This window comes from Colobus angolensis, unplaced genomic scaffold (genome assembly GCF_000951035.1).
Source record: "Colobus angolensis palliatus isolate OR3802 unplaced genomic scaffold, Cang.pa_1.0 Scaffold162, whole genome shotgun sequence".
Taxonomy (NCBI): domain Eukaryota; kingdom Metazoa; phylum Chordata; class Mammalia; order Primates; family Cercopithecidae; genus Colobus; species Colobus angolensis.
The window spans coordinates 5,075,807-5,082,184 of record NW_012114733.1 but is presented as its reverse complement, the minus strand read 5'-3'; the positions used below and the strand labels follow the sequence as shown (position 1 = coordinate 5,082,184).

Below are 6,378 nucleotides of genomic sequence, written 5' to 3'. Positions count from 1 at the left end.
GAGGGAGAACAGGCCCTACTAGATATTACACCCTATATTAAAGCCCATATAAGTAAAGCAGTTGGTATTAGTACAAGAAAAAAAGCACACACACATTGTAATCAGTCAAAAGATGGTATTAAATTGAAAGTATTTGCCACAAATATTACAAATACAAATGATAGTTCTAACATACAAAGACCTTTTTAAAATTGAGAAGGAAAAGACCAAAATTCTAGAGAAAAATGGGTAAAAGACACAAATTAGGCAACTTACAAAAGACATAAATTGGTCTGTGAACATGTGAAAAAATGCTCAGTTGTACTTATAATAAGAGAAATCCAAACTAAAACCACACTAAGATACCATTTCTTACTCATTAGAATAGCAAAAATTTTCAACTTAATACACTGTTGAAGAAGTGTGGGAGAGACACTCATATATGCCAGTGGGCTGGTGGGAATGCAAAATCGTATGACCCTTTTGGAGGAGAATTTCACAGTATTTAACAAAACTGTATGTGTGTGTGTGTGTGTGTGTGTGTGTGTATACACACAGTTAGAAATAGTAGAGACAGGGTTTTGCCATGTTGGCCAGGCTGGTCTCAAACTTCTGACCTCAGGTGATCTGCCCACCTTGGCCTCCCAAAGTACTGGGATTTACAGGCATGAGCCACCGCACCCAGCCAAAAATTACTGGACTTTAAAAACTATTTGCAACATTATAATAAGATGACTTCACTATTTTTTATTTTCTCCCTCAGTGAGTGAAGTCAGGATAAACATCCTTGTTTGTTCCTCCTACCATGTACACAATAACAAGAAATACCTGGTTGGAAAAATGAACATCTCATAATAATATGAAATACATTTAAAAGCCTTCTATTTCCTGCACCTCTTGTTGGTTTTCTTCTCTGGTTACTGTGAAATATGTGGATTTTAAAAAATAGCTCTAGCAGTTAAATGATGCTGTAAAACCCCAATATGGTAAGTGCAAATAATTCTAACAGTAATTTCTTGTTACTATACCGCTCAAAGAAGTTTTGTCTATAATTTAGTAAGGTCTCTTAACATTAATGTTTTTACTCAGCAACAGATATGGACCTTCTCAAAGAGAATCACAGAACAAGAGAATGAACAATCTTAATGTTTTTCTTAGTTATTGGTAAGAAAATGAGCTGTGCTGCTCATTTTCAATCTTATGGATTCAGAAATTCTCTTACTAGTTTGTAGTATTTGCTGAGGTTTCTATTTTTTTTTTAAATGAGCTGGGAACAGGACCAGCTAACTTAAGGCATTAAGTAATATCTTTCTAACAATATTTAACCTTATTTAACCATTTGCTGATTTAAAGTTGAGCTACTATTTTTTCTGGGTTGATTCCAAAGAGAATAGATCTCCGTTTTAAAGATTTTTAAGACTGACATTAAGAAAAAGTTCAGTCAAATACAAATCTGTGCCCTCATGGAAATGAACACTGAAAACTATGTCCAGAGGTTTGATGATCTGGGAAGAAAAGCCTCTTACCTTATAGTAAGATATATTCTCCTTCAGTTGGTGAATCTCTAGAAATGATCATCTCCCTAGCCCAGCGTTCTATCTAGTGTTGCTATTTTTATTTTTATTATTAACACCAAGTTTCATACACATCCCTTTCCTAAGGAACTATAAACACGTTCACTACAAGTAACCTTTGGGAAGTGAAAGTTTCAAAGGCCAAATGATCTAGATATTTTGATGTTGTGACTAAGATTTCTTTAATTCCTGGGAAGCAAAAGCAGGAAGCCTACGTGACTTGCTGATGAACTGAGGGTGAGCAGGGAAAGCAGAGGAGGCAAGACATATTTACCAGTTTCTAACATAGCCATTGAGAAAAGAACAAGATGAATGGCTCAGGTGCAGGCAAATGAAGAATGAGGGAGAAAACATAAACTGAATGGAACTTCCCATGAGGATTTTTATGAGAAGTTTTTTTTTTTAATGTAACTTTTCATTTACGAAAAAGTTCAAATATCGGATGCTATAAACAAAATTCACCATTCTCCAGTGGTAGTTAAGTTCATGCACAAATACATTAAGCTGACAAACTTTTATTAGGGTTTGGGTAAAGTTACTGATACATGCTATAGATACATGAAACTGCAAAATGAATCTTCTCTATGGGATCATTAGTCTGAGGCATGATGTTAATTTATCTACAATAATTGGCAAGCAAGCAACTCAGTGAATTACTGGTATTTCAATTCTGGACTTCAATTCAGAAGCCACTGAAATCCTGGACAGTAGTTCTGACCATCCCTCTGTGTAAATGACTTTACAGAATTATGGAGCAGGACTCATTAAGAAACAAGAATAACATTCTTTATGAAGTAAGAAAATATGGATTCCTGTAGTAGAAAATAATAGAAGAGCAGGTGAAAGAAGCACCTTCAAAGATGTTCTTAAACTTAATTTTTTATTTGCTCAGATACCATTAAGAAATGCATTAAGGTTCATCCTCTAAGCTAACACTTATTTTTTTTAAGACAGTCTCACTCTGTCACCCAGACCAGAGTGAAGTGGCACAGTCTCGGCTCACTGCAACCTCTGCCTCCTGGGTTCAAGTCATTCTCCTGCCTCAGCCTCCCAAGTAGTAGGGATTACAGGCGCCTACCACCACATCCAGCTAATTTTTGTGGTTTTAGTGGAGATGGAGTTTCACCATGTGGGCCAGGCTGGTCTAAAACTTCTGACCTCAGGCGATCCACCAGCCTCGGCCTCCCAATGTGCTGGGATTACAGGTGTGAGCCACTGCACCTGGCAAACCTAACAGTTTTAATTAGACTTTACAATTCTGAAAAAATCTCTACAGTGAATTTTGGACACTAACAAGGAAACAACAAAATGATTTATATTTTAATTTTTTGACACAGGGTGTCACTCTGTCGCCCAGGCTGGAGTGCAGTGTCATGATCTCGGCTCACTGCAACCTCCACCTCTCAGGTTCAAGTGATTCTCCTGCCTCAGCCTCCCAAGCAACTGGAACGACAGGTGTGCACCACCACAAACGGCTACTTTTTATATTTTTCGTAGAGACGGAATTTCACCATGTGAGCCAGGCTGGTCTTGAACTCCTGACCTCAGGTGATCCTCCCACCTCAGCCTCCCAAAGTGCTGGGATTATAGGCATGAGCCACCATGCCAGGCAACACCAAAATAATTTAAATGAAACATTTTCACATATGAAAAGTTATTTTTAGTAATGCATTTAAAGACTATACCTAGAGGGCATTTAAAAATACTAAATAAAGACTTTTTTAAGAAGCATACAAACCTAGCAGGAAGATAATTCTGTCTTGTAACTAGTCTGTGCTGGAAGACTGGGTAGAAATGACGCATTTTATCATTATCATCTGAATGTAACAGATGGAAGCCAGCTATGGATAAATCTACAACTCCAACAAAGACTGGAACAATTTATCTCATCAAAATTAGGCACTTCATTTTCAGTGAGTTGAAGAATCAACATGATTCTCATCTTAAATTTATACATTTCAATGTGACTCATGCTTCACAGTAACAATAAAGGTGAACATAAGACTATTCTTCTACTAAAGCAGAATTTTTGAAAATCACAGTTTAAACCAAAAGTTTAAATTCCAATTTTACTTTCTCTTATGAGTAAATTATGATGCTGGAAGCAAATATTTTAGTGGTAAGTATGAATGTGAAGGCTACAAAACAAAATTGTAGGCTTCCTACTAGTGGCAACAGATTGAACTAATCCATTAGAAAATGAGCTCATGGACTTTCTTCAAGGTAAGATCAAAGAAGTAAGTGTGCTTGCTACCCTCATCTTGCACATGGCTTTCCCCTCACTTTATTCACGTTTCTATTCAAATACTTCTTTCCAAAGGCAGCTCTTCCCTGACCTCTACATCCAGCTATAGTGTTCATCATAGAACTCAGTTCAATTTACACTTTGTATTTCTTTAGATACTGTCTGTCATTTCTACTAAATGTGTAGGCTGTATATGAGCAGTGACTGAGTTCAATTCTGTATCCCAATCACCTTAGACAGGGGTTCATCAAATATTTGTTGAAAGAAGCAAGGAAATAAGGCAGGAAGGAAGGAGGGATGGAGGGAAGGAAAGAAAGAAGAGATGGAGGGTGGGGGGAAGAAATGGAGAAAAGGAGGAAGAAAAGGGAGGGAAGAAGGGAGAGAGGGAAGAACGAAGGAAGCAAGTAAACAAGCAATGGTCAGTGGCTTGAAGGTATCTGCCTAAACTAATGCACTGTGGCTAAGGAAAAAGGAAAAAGCAAGAACACTGCAAGCAGCCGTCCCAGGTGCTTATTTCAATTCTGGACTTCAATTCAGAATTGAATACATAAATTCAATTCTGAATTTACAGAGCATAAAGATACAGGGAGCATTGACTGCCCTTGGTGTCAGCTATGCTCAGCATACTCGAGTTTATGAGCTTATTCCTCTTCTCTATCTCTAGCTTTGAGGCAGCCCTGAGAACGTTGGTCACTTTCTTCTCCCCCTTATTTCCTTTTACTTCAAAACTAGAATGGGGAGGTATAGAACTTGAAGGAGGACATAGCTGAGATCTGGGCAAATAATGAACTTTGTAGCTTGGGGCCCAAATCCAAATGGATGGTTAGAGCGAAGCCTGAACCACACTGAGGACTAAAGCAGGTAGATGAGGGTATCAGTGGATGCACAGCAAACGAGGAGCAGACAATGAATAAGGTCCCTTCCAAGTGTGAGCTTCTCTTTGTGACTCTGAGAAAGCTGATAGGGCAGCAGCTGCACCCTTAGCACTCACCAACCACAAAAGAAGAAACATCAGGTGTGGGTTACCCTCCAGCAGGGCTGTGCTGCTCAGATTTAGGAAGGTGAGAAACCTGCTGCCCAGTCATAGGACTGCAGCATGCCAGGGACCCTCCAGAAGCAATACGCTTTTAATCACAGATGAAAAGTACTTAATAGTTACTGAACTACATAAAAACAATGACCAACGATCCAAGGAGAGAAGTTAATTGTGTTAAGTCAACCAAGTAACACAAGGTTTTGCCTGGGGAAAGGAAAACAGAGAAGTAAACTGTGATCTTCCCTTTTTGTAGAAAGTGCTTTGAATCTCCTTGGAGAAGGAAGTCTACAGAAAATAATTTGATTTCTAAGTCAGTAATAATTAGATGCTCTAAGTTTTCAATGTGATAAAGCTACAAACGTCCTGGCATTTCTTTTCCACTGCACCCCAACCCACAATAGCATGTGAGGATATAAAGCCTTTGGGATCCTCTCACTGGAGAAGTCCATATCTGAGATATCTCATTTTACATCATAAAGCTTTGAGGACATTATATCACGTTTAAAGACTTTTTAAAAGAAACTGCCACATGATGTTATAACATTGGGTAGCACTTTACCACCAAGTAGTGATGGGGTCAGAACAAGTCATCCCAAAATATGCCACTTGAGGTATTATTTTGAGCTAAAAGAAACTGAGAACCAGTCAATGCAGAAAAAGCACTTGCCTCCCCATCTGCTTAAAGTACAATTTCCCATTTGTAAAGGACATTTTTATAAGTAAATGTATCTATCTTTGCCAGAAAGAGAGTTACTCATAGATAACTTTTTCTCACTGGAGAGACTTTTATCTGCATAGCAAGGTAACCTTTATTCACCACACATTTCCTCTTCCCGCCTTCCCACAATTCATCTCTACCACTCCCCGTACCCCAAATCCTTATTCCTATTCCTTACTCTAGCTTAAGATAGTATCTGTCTCAGTCGTGTGGCTGCTTCCTGGACTCTCATATTTTGGTGGGACTCCTGTGCATATGTGAGTAATTAAATATTTTTTCTCTTTTTAATCTGTCTAATGTCAATTTAATTCATAAACCAGTCAAAAAATCTAGAAGGGTACACAGAAGCAATTTTCCCTCTCCTACAGTAGTTTTTCTCCTAATAAAATATATAAAGAAAACAAAATCCTTGTCATCATTATTATTTCACCTTACATAACTTCTGTTATAAAAGATTACTTGTTCTTCCCTTTTATATGACTCAATAGGCAGATTTTTTACCTTTTCTTTAGAGTTGTGCATTTTTAGGGTGTCCAGTCCTTGCAATTGATAGTTCTTGAATATGAAAGCTCTAATTGCTATATTTATTAAAGGTACATAGCTACAAACTGTTATTTAGAAATGAATTAATTTTCAGCGGTTTTAAAATATCTAACCTAATAGAATATTCCTTACTTGTAAGTATACTAATGTCTTTAAATATGCAAATGTTCAAGTGCTAAAAAATATAAGCAAAATATGGAATTAAAATACACAGGCCAGGCATAGAGGCTCATGCCTGTAATCCCAGCAATTTGGGAGGCCGAGGTGGGTGGAGTGACTTGAG

General features: G+C 37.7%; 1 pseudogene across 1 annotated transcript in view; it reads right to left on the bottom strand.

Moving 5' to 3' along the window:
* The window catches only part of LOC105508494, an 11,785-nt pseudogene extending 5,711 nt beyond the window's left edge, over positions 1-6,074 (bottom strand). The window contains exon 1 of the transcript XR_001001277.1: positions 6,054-6,074. The product of XR_001001277.1 is annotated as an ADP-ribosylation factor-like protein 6-interacting protein 1 pseudogene (transcript). The remainder of the gene's footprint in view (positions 1-6,053) is intronic.
* Positions 6,075-6,378: the final 304 nt, after the last annotated feature.